This window comes from Cydia splendana, chromosome 3 (genome assembly GCF_910591565.1).
Source record: "Cydia splendana chromosome 3, ilCydSple1.2, whole genome shotgun sequence".
In the NCBI taxonomy this organism is placed as follows: Eukaryota; Metazoa; Arthropoda; class Insecta; order Lepidoptera; family Tortricidae; genus Cydia; species Cydia splendana.
This window is the reverse complement of record NC_085962.1, coordinates 10,298,602-10,317,160: the sequence shown is the minus strand read 5'-3', so window position 1 is coordinate 10,317,160 and position 18,559 is coordinate 10,298,602. Positions and strand designations below refer to the sequence as shown.

Sequence of the window (18,559 nt, the reverse complement as noted above, 5' to 3'; positions counted from 1 at the left end):
ATTATAAAGTTAGAATCGTCCTCCTGGTTACACCTACAACCAATTAGCGCGAATGCTTGCGATGCCAAAGGGTAAATTATTCACATCGTTATTGTACGTTATCGTTGTTGTATCGTTACGTTGACGTAAATTTTAACACCGGGCCGGGTGGCGCAATTATTCGGATATTTTCTGAGGAACGTACAGCTACCACCAGTTTGGCACTGACATAAACGCTAGCGTGAACGTAACTTACTTTCTATGCATCTCGCTCGTACTAGCATATTTGTGAGTAGAAGTAGTAGTAGTCGTTAGCGTATACTCGAATTGAGTTATTCAATACTATAGATTACTAAAGCTAGTCATTAGTTTTTAAATTTACTTAGAACGTTCATTACGAGTCCAACATACGAACTGCATACATATGTAAAACAATGCCACTGCAGATCCTTAATTGCATTATTTGAAGTAGTTCCAAGTTCTGCTTGACGAAGTTGGTCTATTACGGCAGGACTAACTTTTCTTATAAGTACTATACGGTGTTGCTATACTTAATAGGTACCTAGCAGGAAACTGACTAGTAGGTACATATAATGATCCTTTAAGCATGTTGTGCCATACAATAATTATTTATAATGTAGACTATTGTAGACATGACAAAATTATTCACTCGCCATTAAGCCTTAATTTGCGCGAACAACGTTGGTAATGGGTAAAATTAATTACCAGTAATGTTAATTCACCAATTCGATTTTAACTTAATTATTTACATGATTGGCACAGCAGTCATGATTCGAATATTGGTTTAATTATAATTTTTTTATTATACTCGTATACTGTGTGTATTTCTTTTTGTTACCGATGGCACTCTGGGCGTTCTGATATACATCTTTATATCAATTAAATATGTGTTTCTGGCTGTTCGCTTATTTCCATGACAATACACTAATACTATTAGTCTAATACCATTTGAGAAATGGACCGTAATCGCACGGATTAGCGCATGTTGCGATACACATGCTAGTTTAGTAGTAAATCACGTATATGGACTTGAATTCACAAATACCGTAAAACAGGGAAGGCAATTGATTCAATGTTATAAAATTAAGTACACACAGTAGGTAGGTATCTCAAGGCATGTAATAGCAAGTGTAATTTGTATAAATACTGTAACCGTTCTTGTGATATTAATAATAAATAAATAAATAAATGTCCAGCAGCTTCACGTCACGGAGATGAAGATGTTGCGATGGATGTGTGGCGTTACGCGACTAGATCGCATACGTAACGAACACATCTGTGGCAGCCTCAGAATCCGTGACGTAGCGGATAAGCTGCAGGAAAGCCGCCTCCGATGGTATGGCCATTTACGCCGCAGACCGGTAGACTACGTCGGAAATAGATGCCTCAATCTCACTGTCCAAGGCCCTAGATCACGTGGCCGCGGTAGGCCTAAGAAGCGCTGGCTGGACGTCGTGACAGCGGACATGCAACAGAACAATCTCACACTTGAGCATGCCGAAGACCGGGCAAAGTGGAGAAGACCGAGCAGGAAAGCGGACCCTGGCTCTAAGCCGGGAAAACGCTAGGTTGAAGAAGAAGAAGAAGACAGTAGGTAGGTGTTATCTATTTCCACTCGTTAATCTCTGGTTTAAATTATGTATGACATTATTATGTATATTATCGCTACGTACACATTTCATTACATAATTATGTATGACATTGTATGTATTCAATGCAAGCTTCATTTGACACTGGTAAAAAACCCTTAATAACTTAGAGGATATAACCAACGGAGACGCCATGTCTAAAATTTTCGGTACAAAATAGTCTGCCGTTTTTTGCGGGGGAATGTATAGGTACGTCATATCAGATAAACGTCAGTCCATACATATGGTTGACATGTGGTTGACCATTGGCCGCCTATTTTCGACAGAGGGGAACGCCTGTTAATGGCGGCTCCATTGTTAATTACTCCGAGCTTAATAATGATTGTTTTTATACATGTATCTTTACAAGGTTTCCGTGTAATAGTTTAGCTTTTTACCCATACATCCGTGAACTAGACGCATACTTATTGGTACCTAGCTGTCCGATTTCTAAGATCAAGTTCGCCATAAGTACATTTACTATGGCTACCTACTTACTTACTTCCGAGCTTTGCTTATCTTCAAACGTGTAGAAACCCCTTAATAACAATATCGCAATCACTAGGTACATCTTTATCATTTATCATATCAAAGCACTATTTTAATGTTCTTGGCATGTTGGTTAAATAGAAAACATCACATCCATAAATTTCGTCCATTCCGCAGCCTTAAGTTATTTTTTACTGTAAAAGAAAACGAGACCGACAGCGCCGAGTGTGGGAAACGCAGTTGAAATAAAAACTAGCTGTCGAAAATCTCTAATAAACATGGCAAAGTTTGCACTCCTAAGTACTTTAACTAAGATCACGAAATATGTAGTTGACTAGTTTAACGTTAACGTTTATATCGTGGAAACTAAAACCGTTTTCAACCCACCACTGCTCGTAATTATTTTACAAAATTTAAATATTTTTAGTTTTCCTAACATAATAACATAAGTCGGAACTCGGTTAGCCCTGCCAGCTAAGTTTTAATTTAATCAGCCAGAACGGCCAGAACGAGTTTTATTTAATGTACCTAAGTACATAGTTTCTTTCTCTGATGAATGCTTTACAGTACATCGTAAATGACATTGGAAATAATATAATGAGGTTTCGAATGTCACTTACGGCGGTTATGCGTGGTGGGGTGGTATATTACGGATCGGTGTGCAACTATTGGTCGGCCCCTCGGGAGCGGCTGCGTCAGGACTACTCAGGACAGCCAGGCACGCTAAGTGCCACTTAAGGGGTTAGGTTATCGAGTACGGCGTACGGCACTTAATCCGCTTGATAACACAAAGTGTTAGTGATCGATTTTAGTTATTTGGCAGTTGGTACATGTCAATAGCTTAAGAAAATTTCATTTGACACCCTGTGCCTAGTCATCATTTTTAGTACCTTTAAGCAATTTGCACAGCGCAAATAATGCATCGAAGATGGCAGGTATATCAAATAAAAGCCCGAAACAGTAAAGAAAGGCAATTTAGATAATGTATTCCTCGCACCGATCCCTTTTGTAATGGAGGTACTATTTGTAAATCTTTGATATCCTAAAATAACGGGCGATATTTGTTATTAAAACTGTGTACTGTTCTACCTTTACAGTTGCCTTTATGGTGTCTAGCCTTTGTAAGGTTGAAAATAGACGAGAAATTTTCATATTATTTATTAAAAAAACCTTTTAAGGCAGGTAATTATATTATTGTCCAATAAACTTATCGATCAAGAGCGCGCCCACACCGCGTCGGACCGGTTATTTTTACTGCACCACGTGGGCACGTGCCGTTGCCAGATGCGTACCTACACCGGCACAAGCATGCGTATGTGTACCCATTATGAATGGTATGGGCTTTACGCATCAATGAACTGACGAAATGCGATCACGTTGTATTTTATAGTTGAGGCGTTGAAAATAACTCAGTTTTGGGCATTATAGGTACATGTATTACATGTATTTATGGATAAAAAGAGCTTATACATTATACATTATTGACTAGTCATGTTTTGCAATTCTATTTACAGTAAGTAAATAGAATTGTAAAACTAATTTAGTACCTATTTATATAAACCATGAATCATACGTTTCCAACAAAACAATCGGGACTCCATAGGCATTGAATGTGGGATAAATGATTTAAAATAATATCAACAGCATATTGGTTGCGCACCTCCTAGCTACTCCGTATGGCGTGGCTAGCCATGGTCAGACGACAGTGACATCGAACGCTTCAACGTCACGTAACGTCAATTAAATGTCACTTTTAGGACGCATCCGGCAAAAGCGCAAATCTGAAGGAGGAGGAAAGGCTACTGTACGAAGACAACTAGGTAGTAGTTAAAAGGAAAATCGTCAACCCCATTAACAAGCAAAATTACATTTGGCAACGTTAATGACAATCTTCAGAACATCAAAATTCAAGGAACGTTTTGATTACATTATTAATTCGACGTCGTTGCTCTTTATGTAATTCATATATACGCGTTCAGCATACTTAATGTGTGAAGCATACCGATTCGGTAATAGCATGTCGAATCAAGAATCAAGTACGAAAATAAATAAACAAACTGCCTTTGATATATTACCTACTTATATTTCTTTCAAAGGCACATACTATACAAAATCATAAATTTAATTACAGAATACGGTTGTTTTACAGGTACCTAGGTACCCACCTACTTACACCTTTGGTTGTTCATAAAGTAACGATTAAGGCAAGTTCAAAGGAAGCAAGCGGGCAAGCGTTAGGGAGTAGGTAACAGTCTTAAAGATTACAAAAGCCTTCTATGCTCCAAAGCCTTTCCGCCGTAATTAAATTTCCAAAAAGCTGGGCCACTTTAAGATTAGTTATCTGTGATAAAACGCTACATAGTGAAGGTAAAATGTGATATTGGAGAGTACCATATTTTTTTTTGTTTTTTACAGTTTAATTGAAATAACATAACTGGCCACAAAGTGATGTTATTTACCACTTACATTGATTATACAAAAACACCCCGAAAAACAGGATACTAAAAAAGTTAGATATTGCAAGTTTCTGAACCTATTCCTGCAGAAAAGATTGAGATTTTATGGTATTTTTATTGTCTTAGATATACGCTATGAAACTATAACTTTCCGCTCCAAAAGAATAGTAATTCATATACATAGATTGATAAAGTAAATCCAAGAACTTTATGAGTCTTTTAGTACGATTTAAAATAGTATATTTAAAAGCGGATCCGTTCTTTTGCAATAATTAAATAACATACATAAAATGAAGATATGTATTTTATTTATACTATAAAGGCATTTAATCATCAAAAATGTAAAATTATAAAAAAAACAGAATAAGCAATAACAAAAACATGGCGCTAGCGCAGAGTGGAGGTAGACGGGTTAGGTAGGGCTGCACCGTCATTGAGACCGAAGTAATGTTGGATCAGTTGGATGGCTTTGAATTTGTGCCGTGTCCCACGGATACACATAATACTGGTGGCTCGTATTATCGAAATTATAATTTTGGATATTAGCCAGCCCATTACTACACTAAGGGATCTGTCCCAACGGTCAGCGATGGCTTCACCGAGATGTTTGATGAAGGTGGACATTTGCGGAGCGAAGACTCCATCTACGGATGTGACGAGGGGTGTGAAAGTTGCGTGACGCTTTTCACAGGCGTTCGAGTATTTTCTTTTTTTCTCTTCTTCGGCGGATTTTAGGACGGATGCTACGGGACGTGAGATATAAGAAGGAGCGTCGGTGTCTACTACACGGATATCAAATAACGCCTCCCTCTGTGCATCCCAGACGCCGTGGCAGCAGATATCCCCGCGAAGTCCACCGTCGCCTTCGGTGATGATGGGTTCTTTGACCACGTTCCCCCAAGCGTGCTGACATAGCTCACAAAACAGATCTCTAATTTCGTGTTATTAAACCACCCGTTTTGCAGCAGAGGGCGTGGTCGACATTGAAGTCATCATTGCCGCAGCCATCACATGATTTGGGCATGGAGACAGGTGTTCTGTGGTATCGCAGTGCCAGTGCGTCTCTAAATTCTAGTGGCGATAAGTCAAAATGGTCTTTCCTTGTTGGTATGACTGAGAGCCAAATGGAAGATGTTGTTTTAGTTTTCGTGAAAATTGAACGCTCGATTGCACGTTTTTTTTGTAGGAGTAAGTTTTTCTAGAATAGATTCCATTAGGTCATTGTCTTGAGAATCCTTCATTTTCATGCATTCTTTTCTAGCTTCTCTGAGGGTTGTGTGATGTTGAGTGAGGTCCAGGGATTTATTTTCAATTAAGGCGGATGATACGGTTATGCAACCTTTTTTGGAGCTGTCATAATTTATGTTAGTTATTTTAGAAAGTGCAGGGATAGCTAGACCGCCTTTGTGAACCGGTAATGAGAATAAATCGGCTTCTAGCGGTGATACGTCGCCTCCTAGTAGGTTTGGTAGAAAGCTGGTGCGTAGTTTGTTTGTAAGAGGTTCAAAGGATTGATTAGCGTTTTCTAAAACTCTTAATAGGAATGACCATTTGAATTGGGCTGCTTTAGTGAGAACAGTATAGGCAGCTTGTGGTGAATCTTTGCAAATATCTGAGAGCTTTTCTATTGTAGAGTTCCAATTTCCAATACTTTCGTTAACAAAGTTTTCTTTTCCCTCACCAATGAAGCTACCGAGGAAGCGTGATCCAGTTGTTATAGTTACGTTAACACCTTTGAATATCTGCTGTGCTATTTGTTTGTCATTATCGCTTACGATTAGGTAGGACTTTTTAGCTTGAGGGAAGTAGCCATATGCGGGGCCTATTTGGCTAATTTTGTCCCACCATTGCCTTAAGCTTTTAAAGCTTCCTTGAGCAGAGGAGTCATCCGCATACCAGCATTGGGTAATTGTAGATTCTGATTTTAGTTCATTTATTATGGGTAGTGTTGCTAGGGCGTATAACGGCATGGCAAGTGGGTCACCTTGAGTTACTCCTTCTTCGCTGAACAAACTCATATTAGAGTCACGGATTATAAGTTCTGCGTGTCCATTGTATGTATTGTATAAGAAGCGGGCGTGGCCAGTGAATTCTAGCTTGCCAGAGAGCGAGTTGTCGGTTTACGGAGTTGAAGGCGTTGTTTGCGTCGACGAGCAACATACCCCAATTAGAGCCGGGTTGACATTCTTTTTCGAACAGAGTATTCATAGCATGTACGTATGGCGCCTTCGATACCACAGCTTAGCCCGCTACAGAGTTGCGATTGTGCGCAGGTTTCGGTGACTTCAGAGCCGGAGGCCAAGATCATACATTTCGAAAGGATCCTGCGTATTACGTATACAAAAATAGGTATTATTTTCCTGACTTGCTTTTATTTTCGAAGTCACCTCCTTAGCACAATATACATAATGTATAGCCATAATTCTCTTAATTGTCGCTTCATCGTTATTAGGTACTTCGTAGGTACATACTACATACCAGGCCCCTATTTCACCAACGTGACAGGTGCGACAATTCGACAAGTCTCATTGTTGCTGACGTCACAGGCATCCATGGGCTACGGTTATTGCTTACCATCGGGCGGGCCGTATTCCTGTTTGTCACCATCATTGTATTATTTAAAAAAACTTTATTATATCGGCAAAAAACAGCTATTTATCTTGTGATGTTTATGATGATAATGATGACAATTATCACAAGATTTCAAAGAACTTTCGGTAATTCTTGACAGCAAATGAGTTCTGTGTCGGAATTTCGTGACAATTGTCGTATTTCTTGTGACAATTGTCATTAGCTTCGCAAAATAAGTATTTATTTACTGGCGATATAGTGGAGTTTTTTTTAATTAACATGTTGGTGGCAAACAACCACACCGCCCGTCTGATGGTAAGCGGTTACCGTAGCCTATGGAGGCCTGTGACGTCAGTAACAGTGATGTCGACAAATGCGACATTTGTCACGTTGGTGAAATAGGGCCCAGGCGGCCTAGCCAAGGTGACGATCGCCTGCGCTTCGCCATCAAATCGCTTTGTGTACCTATATTTGCGTTTGTTATGTTGCGTTTCGTTCGCTACGTAGCGTTAGCGATTGGCATATTGTCTACGGGCCCTGATATACAATACTGTAAGCAAAGAATGTTCAAAACAAAAAGATTACTGAGTGTAATATAAATGTTAAATATTTTTCCTTTTTTATAGTGGGACGTACCACATTACAATTTAATAATATGACACACCACAATGAACCGACCTAACACAACCAGCCGAGCCGGCTTAACACAACCAGGCCCCTATTTCACCACGGTGACAGGTGCGACAATTGTCGACATCACTTTGACTGCCGTCACAGTCCTCCATAGGCTACGGTAACCGCTTACCATCAAACGGGCGGTGTGCTTGTTTGCCACCAACATTTTAATAAAAAAATAACTCCATTATATCGCTTATAAATAAGTACTTATTCTGCGAAGCTAATGATTTCCTGTCAAGAATTACCGAAAGTTCTTTTAAATCTTGTGACAATTGTCATCATCATCATCATAAACATCGCAAGAGAAATACCTGTTTTTTGCCGATAAAATAAAGTTTTTTACAATAATACAATAATGGTGACAAACAAGCACACCGCCCGTTCGATGGTAAGCGGTAACCGTAGCCCATGGATGCCTGTGACGTCAACAACAGTGGCATTTGTCGAATTGTCGCACCTGTCACCGTGGTGAAATAGGGGCCAGATGTTGTGGGGTCGGGGGGTAAGTCATGCGTTAACGCATGTCTTCAGAGTTTGTTAAGGTTGTAAACCTTAAAGTGCAGATGTCACTAGTGATGTTGTCACAGTTGCAATGGTAAATTCGCCTTGAATGACGGATGGTCAGCTGGCAGAATTGGTGACGCATGTCGACCAGAGTTGATCATCGTTGATTTTTTCGTTGTGATTGACATCTGTACATACAATTTATACATTAATTTGACGACTGGTCTGGCCTAGTGGGTAGTGAGTGACCCTGCCTGTGAAGCCGATGGTCCTGGGTTCGAATCCCAGTACGGGCATTTATTTGTGTGATGACACAGATATTTGTTCCTGAGTCATAGCTGTTTTCTATGTATTTAAGTATTTATATATTATATATATCGTTGTCTGAGTACCCACAACGCAAGCCTTCTTGCGCTTACTGTGGGACTTAGTCAATCTGTGTAAGAATGTCGTATAATATTTATTTATTTATTTATATGTATATGCGCGTAATACGCATACTGTATTGTGTAATATATACCATGTACATAGTGTAGTATATAACGTTGAGAATCAAGTTGCTATCTAGCCAAACCCCAGCGTGCGGCTGCATCAAACAGCTAATTATCACGCAGCTGGTAACATCATGAGATCACGATGCGACCTCGCCGGATTTGAGTATGCACTCAGTTAATATATCTACGTATTTGGGTACGATACTGAATGTAGTAATAATAAATAAATAAATAAAAATATTTATTGGGTTCGCACAAACAAACGTAATTTTAACTGGGCTGGTGCTTCTTTTTAAGCGTACATGACACTTGTGTCAAGAGACACCGCTCTCCCTAGGTGGTAGCAGAATTTGTATAAAAACAATAAATGTAGTAGGTAGTAAGGAATACTTTATTCTAATGAACTAATGATTGACTAATCTTGCGAGGTCACTTTTTGCACATCTTCGAAACTCGATTCGAAAATCGATACTACATATTTACATACAGGTACGGAGTCCTCGGTGCGCGAGTTCTTGATTGGTGTTTTTTTTTTTACATTGCGAGGTCACTGTTTATACATCTAAGATATTACATCCTAAAACCAATTATTACCGGTTGACGAGGGCTTATTTGTTGCTAATTAAATTTGTTTATTACAAAGAGTCACGTCGCTCCGTCGAGAGGGAACTGAAACCCGTGCGGTTGAGCTCGAGTGAAGCTTAAGAGGGCTATGGACTATGTCCGTCACCTTCGCACTTACATACTTGTTAGAACGTGACAGGCATAGGGACAAGCGATAAAAATGCGACCGTGCTACCGCCGCTGGAGATCGAGAGGCACAACATGAGACAGTGAATGTAAACAATAAAATTAACCCCCTTATTCATAAAATTTTACGGGCCTGATTTAGTTAAATTATGTTTTATCCCTTTCTAACAAATATATATGTTAAAATGACAGATAAACTGAAATAAATGTCATATACAAAAGATAAATGTTTTCCAGAGAGCAACAGAGAGAAGTATGCTTAATATTAAAAAACGTGACAGAAAAAGAAACTGTGATATTAGAAAAATAACAAAAGTAACAGATGCTGCCGAACTTGCATGTAGGCTAAAATGGATATGGGCGGGCCATATAGTAAGAACAACCGACAATAGATGGAGTGAGAAGATTTTACATTGGCACCCACTTGAAAACAAGCGAGCAGCTCACCGCCCGAAGCAAAGGTGGGTCGACGATATTGTCAAAGTGGCTGAACATGCTTGGACCCGCAAAGCTAAGGACAGGACAGTCTGGAAGGAGCTGGAGGAGGCCTTTGCCCGACACTGGGCACCTCAATAAAAATAAAACAAGTAAAATTAAATATCTTTTTAATGTAAATATGTATTTAAAAAGAGAAATAAAGGCTATATTATTATATTATATTATTATTAAATGTCATATACTATAGTCTGGCTACTGAAATATTACACAAATGTTTGGCGGGAAATTCATAAAATCTTGGGCTGGTCACACTTTGTGTAGTAGGAATTATAGTTTTGATACTAGAAATATTTTTGATTTTCTGTGCACACGTAAAGTACCTAAGGATATAAGTTAAATATACGTTGACGTGCACTCAAAGTGCACAAAAAATTAAATGTAGTGTAAATAAGACCTAGCTCGATAATACCGTAATATTAATCCATCACCAAAAAAAATACATAAGTACTATGCCAAATATGCTAAACGCTAAGTATCAAAATATTTATAGAGCACCAACCTCCTAATTTGTTTAAATTTGTTTAGGAGTTGTAAACATTGCAGTTTTTCGTTATACAACGCTACACGTCGACTTCGCACATTGTCGTAATTGTTTACGAGCTTAAATAATAGTTTGCGAACCTCACTCAGTATAGACATTATTAATATTATTTAAAATAAACCCCTTATAAACCGCAAACAATTTGAATGAATGACATAAATTGACACCTGACTTTTAGCAATTTTTTTAAATCATAGACAATTGGTGATACAACAACGAAATCTGTCAACAATTTTTGGCTAGCCAGACTCTAAGAAAAAGTGACCAAGGCCTCCAGTGCCCCAGGCTGGAATCGAACCAGCGTCCTCTGCTATGTGCCTGTGCCATTCGGCCATCGGGCCACAGCGGCATAGGTCGAATTTTTCCAAGTTAAAATGCACACAAATTAAAATATTTTCTGAAAATAATTTAATTTGTTCTAATAGTAATAGTATGACAGAATGACAGATAAAGACAAACGATTATTAGCTAATTGAGGATTAAGCGGGTTAATCTATAGGAAGACAAAACAGCAACTTCTATTTTGTCAGCCGAAACCGAACCGTTTCGGTAAAACTTAGTCCTTCTGTAAAAACTTTACTAATAAATTAAATAGTTTCTAAAAATAAGGAAACGTAAAGCAAATAAATTATTTATTAAATTCAATCGAAATTAAAATAAACAGTAAGTAGGTACTCAGAGATTACGAAACATCAGTTTCATTGCATTGAACTGTTTCAAAACATCATTTGTCAACGACAGTTGCGCTGTCGTTACTTCGTTAGATTTCGTCACGATATTAAAACGCTCTAACTGTATAACAGATTATGATGAAATATCAAATCTACACCAGCTGCATTAAGATTCAAAATACGAATAAACTGAACATATATGTCATATCAATGTTACATCCAATGCCGAACTGAAGGGTTTGTTCAGTCGTATTATGTGCGCTACTGATGAGTTTGCCAGTGTAAGGCCTCATCATGACGTAAGATCACAATTGATCATAATAAAATTATATTTTACATTCATTATACCTTACAGTAAACATCGTAATTATAACTATCTTTGGATTGGGCGTATATTGATATTATTTATTTATCTCGCTATATTGTGAATTGTATATGATACATTTAAGACGATAAAAACGCCAAAACTTATTTTCGCTTTTATACAACTATTTCAAATATACTAAATTACAATAACGATGGACGGAATAGTCCCTATGACGGAATTAGCCACATTGACCGTACAAAATCAAATACATCGGTGACTAATGTTTCAAGTTGACATTTTGATTATAGGTAGGCGTTTACATTTTTTGACACGATTTAATTGACCTTTTCCAGCGAAAACTTCATACTAGATATGAAGAAAATTTTAGAGGTTTAAAACGTGTAGGCAGTATTTCCACTTTTACCAAACAGACGTTCTGTTAATACATTGTGTTCTTTGCCAGGCTTGTTTGTGGTCCCGCGATAACGATATATCATACGGTATCGTGGGCTTCGTTATGACGTTTAACATAGTGCAGTCGTTATGGAAGTTTCTCAATTCAACTTTTTTGTAAAGGCCAAGAAAATATCACATAGCTCGTAAACAAAAATGTTCCAAATATACGAATTCTTACCACGTTCGTAATCTGGAACTAACCAGACGGAGGGAATAAAGTTTTCCAAAGAATTCACGTTCATTTTCCATTCAAGCGTAGTACGAAGCAACGCAAAGATATAGGTAGCAGCTGAATAGTTCTGTCGCTTTTCATTGAGTGCTGAACATACTGTTTTATTAAATTCAATCAAATCAAATTCGCAAATTTGCACTTCAAAAACTGATAGCAAAGTTGCATTTTATACACATGTGAGGCAAAGTAATCAAATGCAAATTTTGAGTTGTTTTCTTATGTTTGCTGGTAGAATTGGCTTTTTCATTTGGATTTGATTTTGTTTGATTTTACATTTAATATTTGCTTCGGGTTGGTGTGGTCAAAAATTTTGTGTTTCTTTCGGGGGCAAATTTTGTTTAACCCTCGTGCTTTGAAACCCTCGCAACGCTCAAGATTCCATTTTTCGAAACACTCGCTACGCTCGTGGTTCAATTTTGGAATCTTTCGCTTACTCGGGTATCAATATAAGCACGAGCGGTTAAACAACAACTTTGCCCCCTTGTAAATAAAACAAATAACTATTAATTGCTTGCAGTTAGTCTGGCACGTAGGTAAATACATAATGGCGTAATCTGCGTGCGCTTCCGTGTTTCCTCTACATATATCGAGCCTCAGGCTATTTAATTCTGAAACGCTGTGACACACATCGGTCTATTTCATTGATATTAAGCAACTTCGAATACGTTCCTAAGGCTAAAATTGGTGACCAGTTCTTGCAGTTACCCTGTGATTCCTATCAGCTTGCCCGGCTTTGAAATTTAGCACGCATATTTACTTAAATACCGTATCGCTTATAAAGGGGCCCACTGATTAACAGTCCGCCGGACGGTATCGGCCTGTCAGTTAGAACAAAATTTTGACAGTTCCGAACAACTGACAGGCCGATACCGTCCGGCGGACTGTTAATCAGTGGGCCCCTTTAGGGCGTTATACCTATATGGTTTCTATAATTAATTTTGTTAATTAAGTACAGTCAACTGTAAAAATATGGGTGTAGCCAACTTATTCAAAAATATGTCCCCATAGTTCTTTATTCGCTGACATAAGAGCTATGGGACATATTTTTGAGATGATTTGTGCACCCATATTTTTACAGTTGACTGTACCTGCAGGAAATAAAAGGCTTTTTTATTTTTATTTAGTTATTACTTAGGTATTTACCCGATTCAAGTAAATTTCTAGACATAATGCAAAGAGAATATAACACTACGTTTTATGACTTTTCTGCGACATCTGCGTCACTCAATTTTATTCGCTCCCACCAGTCAGAATTGGACAGCTTGTTAAAAAAAGTTGATGAGTCAAAGCCCGTTCCAATGAATGATTGAAATAGGCTTAGGTATAGCTGCCACAGAAACAAGTTGGTGAATTTCTATCCTTTAAAATGTTATCTAAAGAGTATGCCTATTTTATTAGGAGGCAACCATAGCAACAAATTTACTGACCCATATATTCAGCGCTGTGAACTAAGTTCATAACTATTTCATTTCCACATTGAAACGATTTGAAGCACACAAATTATATATGAATTCTGTCTAAAATATCGCGCTATTTGAATGCGAATGTTCCCGAATCTCTAGATATCACGACATGTGTGCGTATTCGAACAATGAGATACGTCAAATACTAGATATTGAAACGATATGGATTGGATATGTCAGTGTCAAACAAGTGTCGTGACGTTTCTTCAAACAAAAACGTCACTTTTGACACTTGTTTGACACTGACATATCCGATCCATATCGTTTCAATATCTAGTATTTACGACTTCCGGTTCGAGCGCCATCTTGATGGTCACGCGTCGTGATCAATTGCTTTGTTTTTTGCTCATTAATATTGTTTAAAGTGTAATATCGAGAGCCTATTATACAGTAAACTAATGTGGTATTGTGCAGTGAATGGAGAATTAATCTTGAAGCACGTTTAACCATCATTTTGGAGTCAACGGCCGGTTGTCTACGTGTTTCTTGTAAAGTCCGCTATCGCTTTACAAGAGCTAAATCACCGTACACTGTTTTGTACTAACCGTACAATTTCAATCGTATTACCCTGCTACTACGACCTTGATACTGGCGAAATAGCCCCAATGGGCTGAAGCCATAATTTTAAAAGAATGAATGAATGAATCTAGTATTTACGTATCTCATTGTTCGAATACGGCTGCTACTCACGATATACATACTTAATAATGAACATTGTTTAACTTGGGTGGTTTTTGTCAGCCGTGCCCGTAACTGTTATCAATTATTAGGTATATACTGCGCATTTGCGGAGGTACGTATTAACAAATATGAAATGTTAGTGTAGGTTTAGTAGGCACACTTCCTGTATCTTACCTAAACTACGATATTGCCATTGTTCTGTATACTACGGGGTTAAAGGTTGCCTCGCCTACAAAATCCTTCAAATATTTACTCAATAATTTAGTAATCCATCATAATTGAATATAAACGAATCCCCAAACAAAGAAGTATTTGTGATTACGCTGATAACATCCACGACAATGTTCAATCAGGACCTTTGACCTCCGATATACACACCAAACACGTTTCAAGCTGAATCGTGCATTTGACAATCACTCTTGTTATCTCTGAGTTAAAGGTTAAATTGCGAACCGAAATCAGTTAACCATAGGAGTATGTGAAAGTAATTTGGAGTAAATGTGTGAACCGCGGGGCCGTGACCATGTTGATTAGGATGTTACAAGCGATGGGACTCGGATTCATCTAGTCTAGTGTGAGACGGATCGCCCAATAAGGGACGCTTATATGATGGCCAATCGAATTAACTAGCTCACATGGGTGGATTAGATACATATCGTCGCATGTATTGGACTATACCATACATTCATATTATAGTGTTTTTCATACTACATATTAAAGATAAAAGTAAGTAATACATGTAACGATTTTTGTATATAATATATTAGTATCAATGAAATATGCATGGTAGGTAGGTATTATACAGTTATAGACCGTATTTATTAAAAACCGGACAAGTGCGAGTCGGACTCGCCCACCGAGAGATTCGTACTTTTTAGTATTTTGTTGTTATAGCGGCAACAGAAATACATCATCTGTGAAAATTTCAATTGTCTAGCTATCACGGTTCGTGAGATACAGCCTGGTGACAGACGGACGGACGGACGGACGGACAGCGGAGTCTTAGTAATAGGGTCCCGTTTTACCCTTTGGGTACGGAACCCTAAAAAGCGGCCAAGTGCGAGTCGGACTCGCCCATGAAGGGTTCCGTAACAGCAAGTAACATAATATAAAATTATTAATTTTTTAAGTATTAAAAAAAACTACTTACTAGATCTCGTTCAAACCAATTTTCGGTGGAAGTTTGCATGGTAATGTACATCATATATTTTATTTTTATTTTTATCATTCTCTTATTTTAGAAATTACAGGGGGGGGGGGGGGACACACATTTTACCACTTTGGAAGTGTCTCTCGCGCAAACTATTCAGTTTAGAAAAAAATGATATTAGAAACCTCAATATCATTTTTGAAGACCATACGTGTGGGGTATCCATAGTATGGGTTTGATGAAAAAAATAATTGAGTTTCAGTTCTAAGTATGGAGAACCCCCAAAATTTATTGCGTGAAAATCTTAATGCGGTTCACAGAATACATCTACTTACCAAGTTTCAACAGTATAGTTCTTATAGTTTCGGAAAAAAGTGGCTGTGACATACGGACGGACCGAGAGACAGACATGACGAATCCATAAGGGTTCCGTTTTTGGCCATTTGGTTACGGAACCCTAAAAAGCCCTGGCGTGCTGGAGGCCTATGAAAATTAAAATCTCAGCTTGATTTGTTATTGGTCTGACACTAATATATCTATATAAGTAAGTACATCACGACTCACATTATTGATGCGCGCTTAGTCGTATCAAGTTAAGGAAGTGAAGTAGGCAGGTCAATGACAAATTATGCTGAGATTAAAAAAAAAACAGAACACCGCTCCTATACTCCTAATACAAAAGTTAGCGTGCCTACAATCTACAACGCCTACAACTTCATCACCTAGTCCGCTAAGATATTGACTCGTACAAAAAGGCGTACGTCTATTGGAACATTGGCACACTTACGCTGTGCCAAATCAAGCCAAACACATACGACAGTACCTGACCATATGTAGCCATGTGAGTCACTTTGTATCGCAGTGACATAACACATACCTACAATGACAACACAATACATACATAGTTATCGTCGTATTACGCAAGCGGCACCTTGAACTAGCGTATAAGCGTAAAGTCCAGCTAGATAGGTAGCTTTACCATTAAATCTTTTAAGCTTTATTATTCTTATCAATGCTAACTCGTTTATGTTGGTAGGAATACACACACATACAAACTTTAACGGAAGAAAACTACCTATTCTCATAAGGAAAATAGCAATTTATAAGTATCAAAAGATCTTATATAACTTATAACTTTAATGGACTGCTTTACAACTTATCTAGAGTAGTGGTTATTATTTATTTCTTACATTTATTAAAAGTAGGATTACAGAAGCCAGTATTATGTATACCATCCACTATGTATATATAAAATGTTTGCCAATTACTTAAAATCAACTAAAAATGTTTACGTTTATTTTTCTGAAATAAAGTCTTACTTAAATAAATAACTCGTTATCGGTGTCATTTTAAATGTCTTATAAATTACGGTCTTCGTACGCAAATAACTCCGGGACATTTTAAATATTTCAACGCTTTGTCCTCTTCTTTTCAACTTTTCAACATTTATAAGATTTCAGACGTAGCAAATTCTTTGAAGACCGCCCTAGGCGTATTATACCGGGTCTAACGCTGTCAAAAGATCGCTTACCTTTTCAGCTGAAAAATCTTTCAATACTACGCCTTGGCCGTCCGTAATCACTATACACTATTAAGTACAATATTATACTACACATTCACTTAAATCACTAATATAATTACACTTTCCTCAGGGTATCAGTGCTTGGAAGGAACTGTAACACACTTGAACACATGCATGTCAAATCCCCAGTCTGAATTGCGCGCGAAAATCGCGTAACATCGGCACAAAAGTATTCGGGACTCGCAAACACGTTACTAGTATCACAGCGTTGCCGCCGTACTGACTCGGAATTTCAACTCGGACCCCGATACCAGCAATCCTTCAAAGACGCTTATTACATGTAGCTAACCAAAATATACATTAACTGCGATGCATTACTGCTTTTAAAGCAAAGGGTCAATCGCGTAGAATTGAAGGCGCCGCAATGGTTTTATAGTTGATGGAAATGCTCGTTCACGGAAGCATGTTTTCTGTGGGCATAGTAAGAGTTTCCTGTTAACAGTATGAAAATGCTTCGTATGTCTACATATTGCTTATGCTGGCTTGGCCTGTGATAATTTGGTTCACTAATTCAGTCTAATACTGAAATGCTAAACTGAGCTTTCTGAATACCTACTCTACTCTGGAATTAAACCGATATGTAATAACTAAGCCACACTAACACAGTGAAAGACTAACGAACGGAACACTACACATGCAGAGCATAGCAAGCAGTTTTCAGAATGCCATTTGGAGACAATACATTTGTTTACTGGAAGGCAAAATAGAGTTTATATATTACTAGCTTTTGCCCGCGACTTCGTCAGCGTTGAATTATTAATTTAGGTAGGTAGGTAGCTATTATTTTATTCAATCTGCGTTTTGTTGATGCCCCATACAAACTTCAACCCACCTTTTCACCCCCTTAAAGGGTGGTTTCTTGAATGAAAACTACCCTTTGTCCCACCAGCGCCGGTGCTAGTAGTGCTACACCGCGCGGGCGGGACAGTTCCTATTGACAAAGTTTGTTTTGCAGTTGTTGTTAAGTCCCCATACAAAATTCCACCTCTTTAAGGGATGATTTCTGGGATAAAAACTATCCTAGTCCTTCCTCGGAAGTCAAACAATCTCTATACTTACCAAATTTCATCTAAATCGGTAACAGACAAACAGACAGGCTTCCTTTTATAATATTAATAGCATGGATGTTTACCACTTTATTAATATTATAAAGTTCTTCATTTAGTTTTGCGTACGTGTCATAATAATAATTTTTAATAGTAGTTATTATGGGAAATAGGAGTGATACTATTTGTCCGCATAATGAACCTTACCTATTAGTTATTAGTTTTGTTATCTATTTACTTATGTAAGGAATTTAAAGTACGTACAACGCAATTTTCAAGCAACACCGTGTTCCAGCACTACGGGTTTGGTAGTATTTGTTGTAAGTTGTTTTTGTTTAAGTGTCTACTGACTAGTCAGGGTG

General features: G+C 37.9%; 1 protein-coding gene across 1 annotated transcript in view; it reads right to left on the bottom strand.

Moving 5' to 3' along the window:
• Positions 1-17,673, bottom strand: part of LOC134806511 (CD151 antigen-like) — a 201,060-nt gene extending 183,387 nt beyond the window's left edge. Inside the window, exon 1 of the mRNA XM_063779794.1 lies at positions 17,101-17,673. The gene's annotated coding sequence lies outside the window, so the exon portion shown is untranslated. The remainder of the gene's footprint in view (positions 1-17,100) is intronic.
• Between the last annotated feature and the right edge of the window lie 886 nt (positions 17,674-18,559).